Source organism: Bos grunniens, chromosome 26 (genome assembly GCF_055505025.1).
Source record: "Bos grunniens cultivar Pamir isolate PY7600 chromosome 26, Bosgru_T2T1.0, whole genome shotgun sequence".
Classification (NCBI taxonomy): domain Eukaryota; kingdom Metazoa; phylum Chordata; class Mammalia; order Artiodactyla; family Bovidae; genus Bos; species Bos grunniens.
In genome coordinates, this window is record NC_141190.1 from 259,987 (window position 1) to 282,324 (window position 22,338).

Here is a 22,338-nt window from a genome sequence, read left to right on the forward strand (position 1 = left end):
GCTCTTCGAGAGGGCGCCTGCGGCCTACGTAAGTGGTGCAAACTTCTTGTGTTGAAGTTTTATTGGTCTCCCGCGTAAACCAAGCTACTCAGTCTCTTTTCTCCACCGAATTTTCCTACTGAGCTATCCTCATACTATTATTCTTGATATTTCTGATGAGCATATAAATAGTCGCCTAGGCCATCTCTACTTGGAATACCCTGGATCAGCTGGGGCTGGTCCCCGGCAGGAGACGCACGAACAGGGACCTCAGGAGGCAATAGTCAAAGAGCTGAGCAGACACGAACCAGGCAATCAGCAGGCTATAAGAATGGAGCTGAGCAGTGACGAATCATGCTGCTCAACTGGCAATAATCAAGCAGGTGACCAGGCAGAAATCACGCAGCTCAGCGGGCAATTGCCAAGCAGATGAGCCGACAGGAATCACGCAGCTCAGCAGGCCCTGATCACGTGACTCTGCAGGCACTGATCACGTGGCTGGTCAAGTACAGATCACGTGACTGAGCATGCACTGATCAGGTGACTGGGCATGCACTGATGACGTGGGTGATCGGGCACTGATCACGTGGCTCATCATGCACTGATCACGTGTTTATCAGGCAGTGATCAGTGACTGACAGGCGCTGATCATGGGACTGTGCACGCACTGATCCCGTGGCTGATCAGGAACTGACCACCTGATTGCGCATGCAGTGATCACGTGGCTGATCGTTCACTGATCACCTGTTTATCATACGGTGATCACGGGACTGAGAGGCGCTGATCACGTGACTGTGCAGTCAGTGATCACGTGGCTGATCATGCACTGATATCGTGACTGAGCATGCACTGACCATGTGCCCGGAGCCGGTGAGGCATTCCACTCTGGACAAAGGTCATGAGAAAGGAGGCTCGGCATACGCAAATGCGGCACCGAGCCTCAGGAGTCCACCCGGATATTCTCGAGCATCTCCCCCGCAAAATAACGAGAGTCTGCCTACTTTATTGCTTTGTGCTCTCACCTCTGATTTCACTGGGGGCTGTCCCCCACCACCATCTCGCTCTCTCTGTCAAAGAGTTAACTTACAGCTCCAATTCATAAAGTTCCTTGTCATTCTTCCCTGTAACTTCCAGCCGAGTCTCCATCTGGAGTGCTAACCCACCACGCTTTCTAATTATGCCTGGGCTGCTAAGACCCACTCGAGAAGGTGTCTAGGGTGAGGCACCTTCCGCTCTTCGAGAGGGCGCCTGCGGCCTACGTAACTGGTGCAAACTTTTTGTCTTGAAGTTTTATTGGTCTCCCGCGTAAACCAAGCTACTCAGTCTCTTTTCTCCACCGAATTTTCCTACTGAGCTATCCTCATACTATTATTCTTGATATCTCTGATGAGCATATAAATAGTCGCCTAGGCCATCTCTACTTCGAATACCCTGGATCAGCTGGGGCTGGTCCCCGGCAGGAGGCGCACGAACAGGGACCTCAGGAGGCAATACTCAAAGAGCTGAGCAGACACGAACAAGGCAATCAGCAGGCTATAAGCATGGAGCTGAGCAGTGACGAATCATGCTGCTCAACTGGCAATAGTCAAGCAGGTGACCAGGCAGAAATCACGCAGCTCAGCGGGCAATTGCCAAGCAGAATAGCCGACAGGAATCACGCAGCTCAGCAGGCCCTGATCACGTGACTCTGCAGGCACTGATCACGTGGCTGTCAAGTACAGATCACGTGACTGAGCATGCACTGATCAGGTGACTGCATATGCACTGATGACGTGGCTGATCGGGCACTGATCACGTGGCTCATCATGCACTGATCACGTGTTTATCAGGCAGTGATCAGTGACTGATAGGCGCTGATCATGGGACTGTGCACGCACTGATCCCGAGGCTGATCAGGAACTGACCACCTGACTGTGCATGCAGTGATCACGTGGCTGATCGTTCACTGATCACCTGTTTATCATACGGTGATCTCGGGACTGAGAGGCGCTGATCACGTGACTGTGCAGTCAGTGATCACGTGGCTGATCATGCACTGATATCGTGACTGAGCATGCACTGACCATGTGCCCGGAGCCGGTGAGGCATTCCACTCTGGACAAAGGTCATGAGGAAGGAGGCTCGGCATACGCAAATGCGGGACCGAGCCTCAGGAGTCCACCCGGATATTCTCGAGCATCTCCCCCGCAAAATAACCAGAGTCTGCCTACTTTATTGCTTTGTGCTCTCACCTCTGATTTCACTGGGGGCTGTCCCCCACCACCATCTCGCTCTCTCTGTCAAAGAGTTAACTTACAGCTCCAATTCATAAAGTTCCTTGTCATTCTTCCCTGTAACTTCCAGCCGAGTCTCCATCTGGAGTGCTAACCCACCACGCTTTCTAATTATGCCTGGGCTGCTAAGACCCACTCGAGAAGGTGTCTAGGGTGAGGCACCTTCCGCTCTTCGAGAGGGCGCCTGCGGCCTACGTAACTGGTGTAAACTTTTTGTCTTGAAGTTTTATTGGTCTCCCGCGTAAACCAAGCTACTCAGTCTCTTTTCTCCACCGAATTTTCCTACTGAGCTATCCTCATACTATTATTCTTGATATCTCTGATGAGCATATAAATAGTCGCCTAGGCCATCTCTCCTTGGAATACCCTGGATCAGCTGGGGCTGGTCGCCGGCAGGTGGCGCCCGAACAGGGACCTCAGGAGGCAATACTCAAAGAGCTGAGCAGACACGAACCAGGCAATCAGCAGGCTATAAGCATGGAGCTGAGCAGTGACGAATCATGCTGCTCAACTGGCAATAATCAAGCAGGTGACCAGGCAGAAATCACGCAGCTCAGCGGGCAATTGCCAAGCAGATGAGCCGACAGGAATCACGCAGCTCAGCAGGCCCTGATCACGTGACTCTGCAGGCACTGATCACGTGGCTGATCAAGTGCAGATCACGTGACTGAGCATGCACTCATCAGGTGACTGCGCATGCACTGATGACCTGGCTGATTGGGCACTGATCACGTGGCTCATCATGCACTGATCACGTGTTTATCAGGCAGTGATCAGTGACTGACAGGCGCTGATCATGGGACTGTGCACGCACTGATCCCGTGGCTGATCAGGAACTGACCACCTGACTGCGCATGCAGTGATCAAGTGGCTGATCGTTCACTGATCACCTGTTTATCATACGGTGATCACGGGACTGAGAGGCGCTGATCACGTGACTGTGCAGTCAGTGATCACGTGGCTGATCATGCACTGATATCGTGACTGAGCATGCACTGACCATGTGCCCGGAGCAGGTGAGGCATTCCACTCTGGACAAAGGTCATGAGGAAGGAGGCTCGGCATACGCAAATGCGGGACCGAGCCTCAGGAGTCCACCCGGATATTCTCGAGCATCTCCCCCGCAAAATAACCAGAGTCTGCCTACTTTATTGCTTTGTGCTCTCACCTCTGATTTCACAGGGGGCTGTCCCCCACCACCATCTCGCTCTCTCTGTCAAAGAGTTAACTTACAGCTCCAATTCATAAAGGTCCTTGTCATTCTTCCCTGTAACTTCCAGCCGAGTCTCCATCTGGAGTGCTAACCCACCACGCTTCCTAATTATGCCTGGGCTGCTAAGACCCACTCGAGAAGGTGTCTAGGGTGAGGCACCTTCCGCTCTTCGAGAGGGCGCCTGCGGCCTACGTAAGTGGTGCAAACTTCTTGTCTTGAAGTTTTATTGGTCTCCCGCGTAAACCAAGCTACTCAGTCTCTTTTCTCCACCGAATTTTCCTACTGAGCTATCCTCATACTATTATTCTTGATATCTCTGATGAGCATATAAATAGTCGCCTAGGCCATCTCTACTTGGAATACCCTGGATCAGCTGTGGCTGTTCCCTGGCAGGTGGCGCACGAACAGGGACCTCAGGAGGCAATACTCAAAGAGCTGAGCAGACACGAACCACGCAATCAGCAGGCTATAAGCATGGAGCTGAGCAGTGACGAATCATGCTGCTCAACTGGCAATAATCAAGCAGGTGACCAGGCAGGAATCACGCAGCTCAACTGGCAATTGCCAAGCAGATGAGACGACAGGAATCACGCAGCTCAGCAGGCCCTGCTCACGTGACTCTGCAAGCACTGATCACGTGGCTGATCAAGTACAGATCACGTGACTGAGCATGCACTGATCACGTGGCTATCATGCACTGATGACGTGGCTCATCGGGCACTGATCACGTGGCTCATCATGCACTGATCACGTGTTTATCAGGCAGTGATCAGTGACTGACAGGCCCTGATCATGGGACCGTTCAACGCACTGATCCCGTGGTTGATCAGGAACTGACCACCTGACTGCACATGCAGTGATCACGTGGCTGATCGTTCACTGATCACCTGTTTATCATACGGTGATCACGGGACTGAGAGGCGCTGATCACGTGACTGTGCAGTCAGTGATCACGTGGCTGATCATGCACTGATATCGTGACTGAGCATGCACTGACCATGTGCCCGGAGCCGGTGAGGCATTCCACTCTGGACAAAGGTCATGAGGAAGGAGGCTCGGCATACGCAAATGCGGCACCCAGCCTCAGGAGTCCACCCGGATATTCTCGAGCATCTCCCCCTCAAAATAACCAGAGTCTGCCTACTTTATTGCTTTGTGCTCTCACCTCTGATTTCACTGGGGGCTGTCCCCCACCACCATCTCGCTCTCTCTGTCAAAGAGTTAACTTACAGCTCCAATTCATAAAGTTCCTTGTCATTCTTCCCTGTAACTTCCAGCCGAGTCTCCATCTGGACCGCTAACCCACCACGCTTCCTAATTATGCCTGGGCTGCTAAGACCCACTCGAGAAGGTGTCTAGGGTGAGGCACCTTCCGCTCTTCGAGAGGGCGCCTGCGGTCTACATAAGTGGTGCAAACTTCTTGTCTTGAAGTTTTATTGGTCTCCCGCGTAAACCAAGCTACTCAGTCTCTTTTCTCCACCGAATTTTCCTACTGAGCTATCCTCATACTATTATTCTTGATATCTCTGATGAGCATATAAATAGTCGCTTAGGCCATCTCTACTTTGAATACCCTGGATCAGCTGGGGCTGGTCCCTGGCAGGTGGCGCCCGAACAGGGACCTCAGGTGGCAATACTCAAAGAGCTGAGCAGACACGAACCAGGCAATCAGCAGGCTATAAGCATGGAGCTGAGCAGTGACGAATCATGCTGCTCAACTGGCAATAATCAAGCAGGTGACCAGGCAGGAATCACGCAGCTCAGCTGGCAATTGCCAAGCAGATGAGCCGACAGGAATCACGAAGCTCAGCAGGCCCTGATCACGTGACTCTGCAAGCACTGATCACGTGGCTGATGAAGTACAGATCACGTGACTGAGCATGCACTGATCAGGTGACTGCGCATGCACTGATGACGTGGCTGATCGGGCACTGATCACGTGGCTCATCATGCACTGATCACGTGTTCATCAGGCAGTGATCAGTGACTGACAGGCGCTGATCATGGGACTGTGCACGCACTGATCCCGTGGCTGATCAGGAACTGACCACCTGACTGCGCATGCAGTGATCACGTGGCTGATCGTTCACTGATCACCTGTTTTTCATACGGTGATCACGGGACTGTGCAGTCAGTGATCACGTGGCTGATCATGCACTGATATCGTGACTGAGCATGCACTGACCATGTGCCCGGAGCCGGTGAGGCATTCCACTCTGGACAAAGGTCATGAGGAAGGAGGCTCGGCATACGCAAATGCGGGACCGAGCCTCAGGAATCCACCCGGATATTCTCGAGCATCTCCCCCGCAAAATAACCAGAGTCTGCCTACTTTATTGCTTTGTGGTCTCACCTCTGATTTCACTGGGGGCTGTCCCCCACCACCATCTCGCTCTCTCTGTCAAAGAGTTAACTTACAGCTCCAATTCATAAAGTTCCTTGTCATTCTTCCCTGTAACTTGCAGCCGAGTCTCCATCTGGAGCGCTAACCCACCACGCTTCCTAATTATGCCTGGGCTGCTAAGACCCACTCGACAAGGTGTCTAGGGTGAGGCACCTTCCGCTCTTCGAGAGGGCGCCTGCGGCCTCCGTAAGTGGTGCAAACTTCTTGTCTTGAATTTTTATTGGTCTCCCGCGTAAACTAAGCTACTCAGTCTCTTTTCTCCACCGAATTTTCCTACTGAGCTATCCTCATACTATTATTCTTGATATCTCTGATGAGCATATAAATAGTCGCCTAGGCCATCTCTCCTTGGAATACCCTGGATCAGCTGGGGCTGGTCCCCGGCAGGAGGCGCACGAACAGGGACCTCAGGAGGCAATACTCAAAGAGATGAGCAGACACGAACCAGGCAATCTGCAGGCTATAAGCATGGAGATGAGCAGTGACGAATCATGCTGCTCAACTGGCAATAGTCAAGCAGGTGACCAGGCAGAAATCACGCAGCTCAGCGGGCCATTGCCAAGCAGATGAGCCGACAGGAATCACGCAGCTCAGCAGGCCCTGATCACGTGACTCTGCAGGCACTGATCACGTGGCTGGTCAAGTACAGATCACGTGACTGAGCATGCACTGATCAGGTGACTGCATATGCACTGATGACGTGGCTGATTGGGCACTGATCACGTGGCTCATCATGCACTGATCACGTGTTTATCAGGCAGTGATCAGTGACTGACAGGCGCTGATCATGGGACTGTGCACGCACTCATCCCGTGGCTGATCAGGAACTGACCACCTGACTGCGCATGCAGTGATCACGTGGCTGATCGTTCACTGATCACCTGTTTATCATACGGTGATCTCGGGACTGAGAGGCGCTGATCACGTGACTGTGCAGTCAGTGATCACGTGGCTGATCATGCACTGATATCGTGACTGAGCATGCACTGACCATGTGCCCGGAGCCGGTGAGGCATTCCACTCTGGACAAAGGTCATGAGGAAGGAGGCTCGGCATACGCAAATGCGGGACCGAGCCTCAGGAGTCCACCCGGATATTCTCGAGCATCTCCCCCGCAAAATAACCAGAGTCTGCCTACTTTATTTCTTTGTGCTCTCACCTCTGATTTCACTGGGGGCTGTCCCCCACCACCATCTCGCTCTCTCTGTCAAAGAGTTAACTTACAGCTCCAATTCATAAAGTTCCTTGTCATTCTTCCCTGTAACTTCCAGCCGAGTCTCCATCTGGAGCGCTAACCCACCACGCTTTCTAATTATGCCTGGGCTGCTAAGACCCACTCGAGAAGGTGTCTAGGGTGAGGCACCTTCCGCTCTTCGAGAGTGCGCCTGCGGCCTACGTAAGTGGTGCAAACTTCTTGTCTTGAAGTTTTATTGGTCTCCCGCGTAAACCAAGCTACTCAGTCTCTTTTCTCCACCGAATTTTCCTACTGAGCTATCCTCATACTATTATTCTTGATATCTCTGATGAGCATATAAATAGTCGCCTAGGCCATCTCTCCTTGGAATACCCTGGATCAGCTGGGGCTGGTCGCCGGCAGGTGGCGCCCGAACAGGGACCTCAGGAGGCAATACTCAAAGAGCTGAGCAGACACGAACCAGGCAATCAGCAGGCTATAAGCATGGAGCTGAGCAGTGACGAATCATGCTGCTCAACTGGCAATAATCAAGCAGGTGACCAGGCAGAAATCACGCAGCTCAGCGGGCAATTGCCAAGCAGATGAGCCGACAGGAATCACGCAGCTCAGCAGGCCCTGATCACGTGACTCTGCAGGCACTGATCACGTGGCTGATCAAGTACAGATCACGTGACTGAGCATGCACTGATCAGGTGACTGCGCATGCACTGATGACGTGGATGATTGGGCACTGATCACGTGGCTCATCATGCACTGATCACGTGTTTATCAGGCAGTGATCAGTGACTGACAGGCGCTGATCATGGGACTGTGCACGCACTGATCCCGTGGCTAATCAGGAACTGACCACCAGACTGCGCATGCAGTGATCACGTGGCTGATCGTTCACTGATCACCTGTTTATCATATGGTGATCACGGGACTGAGAGGCGCTGATCACGTGACTGTGCAGTCAGTGATCACGTGGCTGATCATGCACTGATATCGTGACTGAGCATGCACTGACCATGTGCCCGGAGCAGGTGAGGCATTCCACTCTGGACAAAGGTCATGAGGAAGGAGGCTCGGCATACGCAAATGCGGTACCGAGCCTCAGGAGTCCACCCGGATATTCTCGAGCATCTCCCCCGCAAGATAACCAGAGTCTGCCTACTTTATTGCTTTGTGCTCTCACCTCTGATTTCACAGGGGGCTGTCCCCCACCACCATCTCGCTCTCTCTGTCAAAGGGTTAACTTACAGCTCCAATTCATAAAGTTCCTTGTCATTCTTCCCTGTAACTTCCAGCCGAGTCTCCATCTGGAGTGCTAACCCACCACGCTTCCTAATTATGCCTGGGCTGCTAAGACCCACTCGAGAAGGTGTCTAGGGTGAGGCACCTTCCGCTCTTCGAGAGGGCGCCTGCGGCCTGTGTAAGTGGTGCAAATTTCTTGTCTTGAAGTTTTATTGGTCTCCCACGTAAACCAAGCTACTCAGTCTCTTTTCTCCACCGAATTTTCCTACTGAGCTATCCTCATACTATTATTCTTGATATCTCTGATGAGCATATAAATAGTCGCCTAGGCCATCTCTCCTTCGAATACCCTGGATCAGCTGTGGCTGTTCCCTGGCAGGTGGCCCACGAACAGGGACCTCAGGAGGCAATACTCAAAGAGCTGAGCAGACACGAACCACGCAATCAGCAGGCTATAAGCATGGAGCTGAGCAGTGACGAATCATGCTGCTCAACTGGCAATAATCAAGCAGGTGACCAGGCAGGAATCACGCAGCTCAGCTGGCAATTGCCAAGCAGATGAGACGACAGGAATCACGCAGCTCAGCAGGCCCTGCTCACGTGACTCTGCAAGCACTGATCACGTGGCTGATCAAGTACAGATCACGTGACTGAGCATGCACTGATCACGTGGCTATCATGCACTGATGACGTGGCTGATCGGGCACTGATCACGTGGCTCATCATGCACTGATCACGTGTTTATCAGGCAGTGATCAGTGACTGACAGGCGCTGATCATGGGACCGTGCACGCACTGATCCAGTGGCTGATCAGGAACTGACCACCTGACTGCGCATGCAGTGATCACGTGGCTGATCGTTCACTGATCACCTGTTTATCATACGGTGATCACGGGACTGAGAGGCGCTGATCACGTGACTGTGCAGTCAGTGATCACGTGGCTGATCATGCACTGATATCGTGACTGAGCATGCACTGACCATGTGCCCGGAGCAGGTTTGGTATTCCACTCTGGACAAAGGTCATGAGGAAGGAGACTCGGCATACGGAAATGCGGGACCGAGCCTCAGGAGTCCACCCGGATATTCTCGAGCATCTCCCCCGCAAAATAACCAGAGTCTGCCTACTTTATTGCTTTGTGCTCTCACCTCTGATTTCACTGGGGGCTGTCCCCCACCACCATCTCGCTCTCTCTGTCAAAGAGTTAACTTACAGCTCCAATTCATAAAGTTCCTTGTCATTCTTCCCTGTAACTTCCAGCCGAGTCTCCATCTGGAGCGCTAACCCACCACGCTTCCTAATTATGCCTGGGCTGCTAAGACCCACTCGAGAAGGTGTCTAGGATGAGGCACCTTCCGCTTTTCAAGAGGGCGCCTACGGCCTATGTAGGTGGTTCAAACTTCTTGTCTTGAAGTTTTATTGGTCTCCCACGTAAACCAAGCTACTCAGTCTCTTTTCTCCACCGAATTTTCCTACTGAGCTATCCGCATACTATTATTCTTGATATCTCTGATGAGCATATAAATAGTCGCCTAGGCCATCTCTCTTTGGAATACCCTGGATCAGCTGTGCTGTTCCCTGGCAGGTTGCACCCGAACAGGGACCTCAGGAGGCAATACTCAAAGAGCTGAGCAGACACGAACCAGGCAATCAGCAGGCTATAAGCATGGAGCTGAGCAGTGACGAATCATGCTGCTCAACTGGCAATAATCAAGCAGGTGACCAGGCAGAAATCACGCAGCTCAGCGGGCAATTGCCAAGCAGATGAGCCGACAGGAATCACGCAGCTCAGCAGGCCCTGATCACGTGACTCTGCAGGCACTGATCACGTGGCTGGTCAAGTACAGATCACGTGACTGAGCATGCACTGATCAGGTGACTGGGCATGCACTGATGACGTGGCTGATCGGGCACTGATCACGTGGCTCATCATGCACTGATCACGTGTTTATCAGGCAGTGATCAGTGACTGACAGGCGCTGATCATGGGACTGTGCACGCACTGATCCCGTGGCTGATCAGGAACTGACCACCTGACTGCGCATGCAGTGATCACGTGGCTGATCGTTCACTGATCACCTGTTTATCATACGGTGATCACGGGACTGAGAGGCGATGATCACGTGACTGTGCAGTCAGTGATCACGTGGCTGATCATGCACTGATATCGTGACTGAGCATGCACTGACCATGTGCCCGGAGCCGGTGAGGCATTCCACTCTGGACAAAGGTCATGAGAAAGGAGGCTCGGCATACGCAAATGCGGCACCGAGCCTCAGGAGTCCACCCGGATATTCTCGAGCATCTCCCCCGCAAAATAACCAGAGTCTGCCTACTTTATTGCTTTGTGCTCTCACCTCTGATTTCACTGGGGGCTGTCCCCCACCACCATCTCGCTCTCTCTGTCAAAGAGTTAACTTACAGCTCCAATTCATAAAGTTCCTTGTCATTCTTCCCTGTAACTTCCAGCCGAGTCTCCATCTGGACCGCTAACCCACCACGCTTCCTAATTATGCCTGGGCTGCTAAGACCCACTCGAGAAGGTGTCTAGGGTGAGGCACCTTCCGCTCTTCGAGAGGGCGCCTGCGGCCTACGTAAGTGGTGCAAACTTCTTGTGTTGAAGTTTTATTGGTCTCCCGCGTAAACCAAGCTACTCAGTCTCTTTTCTCCACCGAATTTTCCTACTGAGCTATCCTCATACTATTATTCTTGATATTTCTGATGAGCATATAAATAGTCGCCTAGGCCATCTCTACTTGGAATACCCTGGATCAGCTGGGGCTGGTCCCCGGCAGGAGACGCACGAACAGGGACCTCAGGAGGCAATACTCAAAGAGATGAGCAGACACGAACCAGGCAATCAGCAGGCTATAAGCATGGAGCTGAGCAGTGACGAATCATGCTGCTCAACTGGCAATAATCAAGCAGGTGACCAGGCAGAAATCACGCAGCTCAGCGGGCAATTGCCAAGCAGATGAGCCGACAGGAATCACGCAGCTCAGCAGGCCCTGATCACGTGACTCTGCAGGCACTGATCACGTGGCTGGTCAAGTACAGATCACGTGACTGAGCATGCACTGATCAGGTGACTGGGCATGCACTGATGACGTGGATGATCGGGCACTGATCACGTGGCTCATCATGCACTGATCACGTGTTTATCAGGCAGTGATCAGTGACTGACAGGCGCTGATCATGGGACTGTGCACGCACTGATCCCGTGGCTGATCAGGAACTGACCACCTGACTGCGCATGCAGTGATCACGTGGCTGATCGTTCACTGATCACCTGTTTATCATACGGTGATCACGGGACTGAGAGGCGCTCATCACGTGACTGTGCAGTCAGTGATCACGTGGCTGATCATGCACTGATATCGTGACTGAGCATGCACTGACCATGTGCCCGGAGCCGGTGAGGCATTCCACTCTGGACAAAGGTCATGAGAAAGGAGGCTCGGCATACGCACATGCGGCACCGAGCCTCAGGAGTCCACCCGGATATTCTCGAGCATCTCCCCCGCAAAATAACCAGAGTCTGCCTACTTTATTGCTTTGTGCTCTCACCTCTGATTTCACTGGGGGCTGTCCCCCACCACCATCTCGCTCTCTCTGTCACAGAGTTAACTTACAGCTCCAATTCATAAAGTTCCTTGTCATTCTTCCCTGTAACTTCCAGCCGAGTCTCCATCTGGAGCGCTAACCCACCACGCTTCCTAATTATGCCTGGGCTGCTAAGACCCACTCGAGAAGGTGTCTAGGGTGAGGCACCTTCCGCTCTTCGAGAGGGCGCCTGCGGCCTACGTAAGTGGTGCAAACTTCTTGTCTTGAAGTTTTATTGGTCTCCCGCGTAAACCAAGCTACTCAGTCTCTTTTCTCCACCGAATTTTCCTACTGAGCTATCCTCATACTATTATTCTTGATATTTCTGATGAGCCTATAAATAGTCGCCTAGGCCATCTCTACTTGGAATACCCTGGATCAGCTGGGGCTGGTCCCCGGCAAGAGACGCACGAACAGGGACCTCAGGAGGCAATACTCAAAGAGATGAGCAGACACGAACCAGGCAATCAGCAGGCTATAAGCATGGAGCTGAGCAGTGACGAATCATGCTGCTCAACTGGCAATAATCAAGCAGGTGACCAGGCAGAAATCACGCAGCTCAGCGGGCAATTGCCAAGCAGATGAGCCGACAGGAATCACGCAGCTCAGCAGGCCCTGATCACGTGACTCTGCAGGCACTGATCACGTGGCTGGTCAAGTACAGATCACGTGACTGAGCATGCACTGATCAGGTGACTGGGCATGCACTGATGACGTGGATGATCGGGCACTGATCACGTGGCTCATCATGCACTGATCACGTGTTTATCAGGCAGTGATCAGTGAGTGACAGGCGCTGATCATGGGACTGTGCACGCACTGATCCCGTGGCTGATCAGGAACTGACCACCTGACTGCGCATGCAGTGATCACGTGGCTGATCGTTCACTGATCACCTGTTTATCATACGGTGATCACGGGACTGAGAGGCGCTGATCACTTGACTGTGCAGTCAGTGATCACGTGGCTGATCATGCCCTGATATTGTGACTGAGCATGCACTGACCATGTGCCCGGAGCCGGTGAGGCATTCCACTCTGGACAAAGGTCATGAGGAAGGAGGCTCGGCATACGCAAATGCGGGACCGAGCCTCAGGAGTCCACCCGGATATTCTCGAGCATCTCCCCCGCAAAATAACCAGAGTCTGCCTACTTTATTGCTTTGTGCTCTCACCTCTGATTTCACTGGGGGCTGTCCCCCACCACCATCTCGCTCTCTCTGTCAAAGAGTTAACTTACAGCTCCAATTCATAAAGTTCCTTGTCATTCTTCCCTGTAACTTCCAGCCGAGTCTCCATCTGGAGCGCTAACCCACCATGCTTCCTAATTATGCCTGGGCTGCTAAGACCCACTCGAGAAGGTGTCTAGGGTGAGGCACCTTCCGCTCTTCGAGAGTGCGCCTGCGGCCTACGTAAGTGGTGCAAACTTCTTGTCTTGAAGTTTTATTGGTCTCCCGCGAAAACCAAGCTACTCAGTCTCTTTTCTCCACCGAATTTTCCTACTGAGCTATCCTCATACAATTATTCTTGATATCTCTGATGAGCATATAAATAGTCGCCTAGGCCATCTCTCCTTCGAATACCCTGGATCAGCTGGGGCTGGTCCCCGGCAGGAGGCGCACGAAAAGGGACCTCAGGAGGCAATACTCAAAGAGATGAGCAGACACGAACCAGGCAATCAGCAGGCTATAAGCATGGAGCTGAGCAGTGACGAATCATGCTGCTCAACTGGCAATAGTCAAGCAGGTGACCAGGCAGAAATCACGCAGCTCAGCGGGCAATTGCCAAGCAGATGAGCCGACAGGAATCACGCAGCTCAGCAGGCCCTGATCACGTGACTCTGCAGGCACTGATCACGTGGCTGATCAAGTACAGATCACGTGACTGAGCATGCACTGATCAGGTGACTGCATATGCACTGATGACGTGGCTGATCGGGCACTGATCACGTGGCTCATCATGCACTGATCACGTGTTTATCAGACAGTGATCAGTGACTGACAGGCGCTGATCATGGGACTGTGCACGCACTCATCCCGTGGCTGTTCAGGAACTGACCACCTGACTGCGCATGCAGTGATCACGTGGCTGATCGTTCACTGATCACCTGTTTATCATACGGTGATCACGGGACTGAGAGGCAATGATCATGTGACTGTGCAGTCAGTGATCACGTGGCTGATCATGCACTGATATCGTGACTGAGCATGCACTGACCATGTGCCCGGAGCCGGTGAGGCATTCCACTCTGGACAAAGGTCATGAGGAAGGAGGCTCGGCATACGCAAATGCGGGACCGAGCCTCAGGAGTCCACCCGGATATTCTCGAGCATCTCCCCCGAAAAATAACCAGAGTCTGCCTACTTCCCACCACCATCTCGCTCAATCTGTCAAAGAGTTAACTTACAGCTCCAATTCATAAAGTTCCTTGTCATTCTTCCCTGTAACTTCCAGCCGAGTCTCCATCTGGAGCGAGCAACCCAACACGCTTCCTAATTATGCCTGGGCTGCTAAGACCCACTCGAGAAGGTGTCTAGGGTGAGGCGCCTTCCGCTCTTCGAGAGGACGCCTGCTGCCTACGTAAGTGGTGCAAACTTCTTGTCTTGAAGTTTTATTGGTCTCTCGCGTAAACCAAGCTACTCAGTCTCTTTTCTCCACCGAATTTTCCTACTGAGCTATCCTCATACTATTATTCTTGATATCTCTGATGAGCATATAAATAGTCGCCTATGCCATCTCTCCTTCGAATACCCTGGATCAGCTGGGGCTGGTCCCTGGCAGGTGGCGCCCGAACAGGGACCTCAGGAGGCAATAATCAAAGAGCTGAGCAGACACGAACCACGCAATCAGCAGGCTATAAGCATGGAGCTGAGCAGTGACGAATCATGCTGCTCAACTGGCAATAATCAAGCAGGTGACCAGGCAGAAATCACGCAGCTCAGCGGGCAATTGCCAAGCAGATGAGCCGACAGGAATCACGCAGCTCAGCAGGCCCTGATCACGTGACTCTGCAGGCACTGATCACGTGGCTGGTCAAGTACAGATCACGTGACTGAGCATGCACTGATCAGGTGACTGGGCATGCACTGATGACGTGGATGATCGGGCACTGATCACGTGGCTCATCATGCACTGATCACATGTTTATCAGGCAGTGATCAGTGACTGACAGGCGCTGATCATGGGACTGTGCACGCACTGATCCCGTGGCTGATCAGGAACTGACCACCTGACTGCGCATGCAGTGATCACGTGGCTGATCGTTCACTGATCACCTGTTTATCATACGGTGATCACGGGACTGAGAAACGATGATCACGTGACTGTGCACTCAGTGATCACGTGGCTGATCACGCACTGATATCGTGACTGAGCATGCACTGACCATGTGCCCGGAGCCGGTGAGGCATTCCACTCTGGACAAAGGTCATGAGGAAGGAGGCTCGGCATACGCAAATGCGGCACCGAGCCTCAGGAGTCCACCCGGATATTCTCGAGCATCTCCCCCGCAAAATAACCAGAGTCTGCCTACTTTATTGCTTTGTGCTCTCACCTCTGATTTCACTGGGGGCTGTCCCCCACCACCATCTTGCTCTCTCTGTCAAAGAGTTAACTTACAGCTCCAATTCATAAAGTTCCTTGTCATTCTTCCCTGTAACTTCCAGCCGAGTCTCCATCTGGAGCGCTAACCCACCACGCTTCCTAATTATGCCTGGGCTGCTAAGACCCACTCGAGAAGGTGTCTAGGGTGAGGCACCTTCCGCTCTTCGAGAGGGCGCCTGCGGCCTACGTAAGTGGTGCAAACTTCTTGTCTTGATGTTTTATTGGTCTCCCGCGTAAACCAAGCTACTCAGTCTCTTTTCTCCACCGAATTTTCCTACTGAGCTATCCTCATACTATTATTCTTGATATTTCTGATGAGCATATAAATAGTCGCCTAGGCCATCTCTACTTGGAATACCCTGGATCAGCTGGGGCTGGTCCCCGGCAGGAGACGCACGAACAGGGACCTCAGGAGGCAATACTCAAAGAGATGAGCAGACACGAACCAGGCAATCAGCAGGCTATAAGCATGGAGCTGAGCAGTGACGAATCATGCTGCTCAACTGGCAATAATCAAGCAGGTGACCAGGCAGAAATCACGCAGCTCAGCGGGCAATTGCCAAGCAGATGAGCCGACAGGAATCACGCAGCTCAGCAGGCCCTGATCACGTGACTCTGCAGGCACTGATCACGTGGCTGGTCAAGTACAGATCACGTGACTGAGCATGCACTGATCAGGTGACTGGGCATGCACTGATGACGTGGATGATCGGGCACTGATCACGTGGCTCATCATGCACTGATCACGTGTTTATCAGGCAGTGATCAGTGACTGACAGGCGCTGATCATGGGACTGTGCACGCACTGATCCCGTGGCTGTTCAGGAACTGACCACCTGACTGCGCATGCAGTGATCACGTGGCTGATCGTTCACTGATCACCTGTTTATCATACGGTGATCACGGGACTGAGAGGCAATGATCACGTGACTGTGCAGTCAGTGATCACGTGGCTGATCATGCACTGATATCGTGACTGAGCATGCACTGACCATGTGCCCGGAGCCGGTGAGGCATTCCACTCTGGACAAAGGTCATGAGGAAGGAGGCTCGGCATACGCAAATGCGGGACCGAGCCTCAGGAGTCCACCCGGATATTCTCGATTATCTCCCCCGAAAAATAACCAGAGTCTGCCTACTTCCCACCACCATCTCGCTCTCTCTGTCAAAGAGTTAACTTACAGCTCCAATTCATAAAGTTCCTTGTCATTCTTCCCTGTAACTTCCAGCCGAGTCTCCATCTGGAGCGAGCAACCCAACATGCTTCCTAATTATGCCTGGGCTGCTAAGACCCACTCGAGAAGGTGTCTAGGGTGAGGCGCCTTCCGCTCTTCGAGAGGACGCCTGCTGCCTACGTAAGTGGTGCAAACTTCTTGTCTTGAAGTTTTATTGGTCTCCCGCGTAAACCAAGCTACTCAGTCTCTTTTCTCCACCGAATTTTCCTACTGAGCTATCCTCATACTATTATTCTTGATATCTCTGATGAGCATATAAATAGTCGCCTAGGCCATCTCTCCTTCGAATACCCTGGATCAGCTAGGTCTGGTCCCTGGCAGGTGGCGCCCGAACAGGGACCTCAGGAGGCAATAATCAAAGAGCTGAGCAGACACGAACCACGCAATCAGCAGGCTATAAGCATGGAGCTGAGCAGTGACGAATCATGCTGCTCAACTGGCAATAATCAAGCAGGTGACCAGGCAGGAATCTCGCAGCTCAGCTGGCAATTGCCAAGCAGATGAGCCGACAGGAATCACGCAGCTCAGCAGGCCCTGATCACGTGACTCTGCAAGCACTGATCACGTGGCTGATGAAGTACAGATCACGTGACTGAGCATGCACTGATCAGGTGACTGCGCATGCACTGATGACGTGGCTGATCGGGCACTGATCACGTGGCTCATCATGCACTGATCACGTGTTCATCAGGCAGTGATCAGTGACTGACAGGCGCTGATCATGGGACTGTGCACGCACTGATCCCGTGGCTGATCAGGAACTGACCACCTGACTGCGCATGCAGTGATCACGTGGCTGATCGTTCACTGATCACCTGTTTATCATACGGTGATCACGGGACTGTGCAGTCAGTGATCACGTGGCTGATCATGCACTGATATCGTGACTGAGCATGCACTGACCATGTGCCCGGAGCCGGTGAGGCATTCCACTCTGGACAAAGGTCATGAGGAAGGAGGCTCGGCATACGCAAATGCGGGACCGAGCCTCAGGAGTCCACCCGGATATTCTCGAGCATCTCCCCCGAAAAATAACCAGAGTCTGCCTACTTCCCACCACCATCTCGCTCAATCTGTCAAAGAGTTAACTTACAGCTCCAATTCATAAAGTTCCTTGTCATTCTTCCCTGTAACTTCCAGCCGAGTCTCCATCTGGAGCGAGCAACCCAACACGCTTCCTAATTATGCCTGGGCTGCTAAGACCCACTCGAGAAGGTGTCTAGGGTGAGGCGCCTTCCGCTCTTCGAGAGGACGCCTGCTGCCTACGTAAGTGGTGCAAACTTCTTGTCTTGAAGTTTTATTGGTCTCTCGCGTAAACCAAGCTACTCAGTCTCTTTTCTCCACCGAATTTTCCTACTGAGCTATCCTCATACTATTATTCTTGATATCTCTGATGAGCATATAAATAGTCGCCTATGCCATCTCTCCTTCGAATACCCTGGATCAGCTGGGGCTGGTCCCTGGCAGGTGGCGCCCGAACAGGGACCTCAGGAGGCAATAATCAAAGAGCTGAGCAGACACGAACCACGCAATCAGCAGGCTATAAGCATGGAGCTGAGCAGTGACGAATCATGCTGCTCAACTGGCAATAATCAAGCAGGTGACCAGGCAGAAATCACGCAGCTCAGCGGGCAATTGCCAAGCAGATGAGCCGACAGGAATCACGCAGCTCAGCAGGCCCTGATCACGTGACTCTGCAGGCACTGATCACGTGGCTGGTCAAGTACAGATCACGTGACTGAGCATGCACTGATCAGGTGACTGGGCATGCACTGATGACGTGGATGATCGGGCACTGATCACGTGGCTCATCATGCACTGATCACATGTTTATCAGGCAGTGATCAGTGACTGACAGGCGCTGATCATGGGACTGTGCACGCACTGATCCCGTGGCTGATCAGGAACTGACCACCTGACTGCGCATGCAGTGATCACGTGGCTGATCGTTCACTGATCACCTGTTTATCATACGGTGATCACGGGCCTGAGAGGCGATGATCACGTGACTGTGCAGTCAGTGATCACGTGGCTGATCACGCACTGATATCGTGACTGAGCATGCACTGACCATGTGCCCGGAGCCGGTGAGGCATTCCACTCTGGACAAAGGTCATGAGGAAGGAGGCTCGGCATACGCAAATGCGGCACCGAGCCTCAGGTGTCCACCCGGATATTCTCGAGCATCTCCCCCGCAAAATAACCAGAGTCTGCCTACTTTATTGCTTTGTGCTCTCACCTCTGATTTCACTGGGGGCTGTCCCCCACCACCATCTCGCTCTCTCTGTCAAAGAGTTAACTTACAGCTCCAATTCATAAAGTTCCTTGTCATTCTTCCCTGTAACTTCCAGCCGAGTCTCCATCTGGAGCGCTAACCCACCACGCTTCCTAATTATGCCTGGGCTGCTAAGACCCACTCGAGAAGGTGTCTAGGGTGAGGCACCTTCCGCTCTTCGAGAGGGCGCCTGCGGCCTACGTAAGTGGTGCAAACTTCTTGTCTTGAAGTTTTATTGGTCTCCCGCGTAAACCAAGCTACTCAGTCTCTTTTCTCCACCGAATTTTCCTACTGAGCTATCCTCATACTATTATTCTTGATATTTCTGATGAGCATATAAATAGTCGCCTAGGCCATCTCTACTTGGAATACCCTGGATCAGCTGGGGCTGGTCCCCGGCAGGAGACGCACGAACAGGGACCTCAGGAGGCAATACTCAAAGAGATGAGCAGACACGAACCAGGCAATCAGCAGGCTATAAGCATGGAGCTGAGCAGTGACGAATCATGCTGCTCAACTGGCAATAATCAAGCAGGTGACCAGGCAGAAATCACGCAGCTCAGCGGGCAATTGCCAAGCAGATGAGCCGACAGGAATCACGCAGCTCAGCAGGCCCTGATCACGTGACTCTGCAGGCACTGATCACGTGGCTGGTCAAGTACAGATCACGTGACTGAGCATGCACTGATCAGGTGACTGGGCATGCACTGATGACGTGGATGATCGGGCACTGATCACGTGGCTCATCATGCACTGATCACGTGTTTATCAGGCAGTGATCAGTGACTGACAGGCGCTGATCATGGGACTGTGCACGCACTGATCCTGTGGCTGATCAGGAACTGACCACCTGACTGCGCATGCAGTGATCACGTGGCTGATCGTTCACTGATCACCTGTTTATCATACGGTGATCACGGGACTGAGAGGCGCTGATCACGTGACTGTGCAGTCAGTGATCACGTGGCTGATCATGCACTGATATCGTGACTGAGCATGCACTGACCATGTGCCCGGAGCCGGTGAGGCATTCCACTCTGGACAAAGGTCATGAGGAAGGAGGCTCGGCATACGCAAATGCGGGACCGAGCCTCAGGAGTCCACCCGGATATTCTCGAGCATCTCCCCCGCAAAATAACCAGAGTCTGCCTACTTTATTGCTTTGTGGTCTCACCTCTGATTTCACTGGGGGCTGTCCCCCACCACCATCTCGCTCTCTCTGTCAAAGAGTTAACTTACAGCTGCAATTCATAAAGTTCCTTGTCATTCTTCCCTGTAACTTCCAGCCGAGTCTCCATCTGGAGCGCTAACCCACCACGCTTCCTAATTATGCCTGGGCTGCTAAGACCCACTCGAGAAGGTGTCTAGGGTGAGGCACCTTCCGCTCTTCGAGAGGGCGCCTGCGGCCTACGTAAGTGGTGCAAACTTCTTGTCTTGAAGTTTTATTGGTCTCCCGCATAAACCAAGCTACTCAGTCTCTTTTCTCCACCGAATTTTCCTACTGAGCTATCCTCATACTATTATTCTTGATATTTCTGATGAGCATATAAATAGTCGCCTAGGCCATCTCTACTTGGAATACCCTGGATCAGCTGGGGCTGGTCCCCGGCAGGAGACGCACGAACAGGGACCTCAGGAGGCAATACTCAAAGAGATGAGCAGACACGAACCAGGCAATCAGCAGGCTATAAGCATGGAGCTGAGCAGTGACGAATCATGCTGCTCAACTGGCAATAATCAAGCAGGTGACCAGGCAGAAATCACGCAGCTCAGCGGGCAATTGCCAAGCAGATGAGCCGACAGGAATCACGCAGCTCAGCAGGCCCTGATCACGTGACTCTGCAGGCACTGATCACGTGGCTGGTCAAGTACAGATCACGTGACTGAGCATGCACTGATCAGGTGACTGCATATGCACTGATGACGTGGCTGATCGGGCACTGATCACGTGGCTCATCATGCACTGATCACGTGTTTATCAGGCAGTGATCAGTGACTGACAGGCGCTGATCATGGGACTGTGCACGCACTGATCCCGTGGCTGTTCAGGAACTGACCACCTGACTGCGCATGCAGTGATCACGTGGCTGATCGTTCACTGATCACCTGTTTATCATACGGTGATCACGGGACTGAGAGGCGCTGATCACGTGACTGTGCAGTCAGTGATCACGTGGCTGATCATGCACTGATATCGTGACTGAGCATGCACTGACCATGTGCCCGGAGCCGGTGAGGCGTTCCACTCTGGACAAAGGTCATGAGGAAGGAGGCTCGGCATACGCAAATGCGGCACCGAGCCTCAGGAGTCCACCCGGATATTCTCGAGCATCTCCCCCGCAAAATAACCAGAGTCTGCCTACTTTATTGCTTTGTGCTCTCACCTCTGATTTCACTGGGGGCTGTCCCCCACCACCATCTCGCTCTCTCTGTCAAAGAGTTAACTTACAGCTCCAATTCATAAAGTTCCTTGTCATTCTTCCCTGTAACTTCCAGCCGAGTCTCCATCTGGAGCGCTAACCCACCACGCTTCCTAATTATGCCTGGGCTGCTAAGACCCACTCGAGAAGGTGTCTAGGGTGAGGCACCTTCCGCTCTTCGAGAGGGCGCCTGCGGCCTACGTAAGTGGTGCAAACTTCTTGTCTTGAAGTTTTATTGGTCTCCCGCGTAAACCAAGCTACTCAGTCTCTTTTCTCCACCGAATTTTCCTACTGAGCTATCCTCATACTATTATTCTTGATATTTCTGATGAGCATATAAATAGTCGCCTAGGCCATCTCTACTTGGAATACCCTGGATCAGCTGGGGCTGGTCCCCGGCAGGAGACGCACGAACAGGGACCTCAGGAGGCAATACTCAAAGAGATGAGCAGACACGAACCAGGCAATCAGCAGGCTATAAGCCTGGAGCTGAGCAGTGACGAATCATGCTGCTCAACTGGCAATAATCAAGCAGGTGACCAGGCAGAAATCACGCAGCTCAGCGGGCAATTGCCAAGCAGATGAGCCGACAGGAATCACGCAGCTCAGCAGGCCCTGATCACGTGACTCTGCAGGCACTGATCACGTGGCTGGTCAAGTACAGATCACGTGACTGAGCATGCACTGATCAGGTGACTGGGCATGCACTGATGACGTGGATGATCGGGCACTGATCACGTGGCTCATCATGCACTGATCACATGTTTATCAGGCAGTGATCAGTGACTGACAGGCGCTGATCATGGGACTGTGCACGCACTGATCCCGTGGCTGATCAGGAACTGACCACCTGACTGCGCATGCAGTGATCACGTGGCTGATCGTTCACTGATCACCTGTTTAT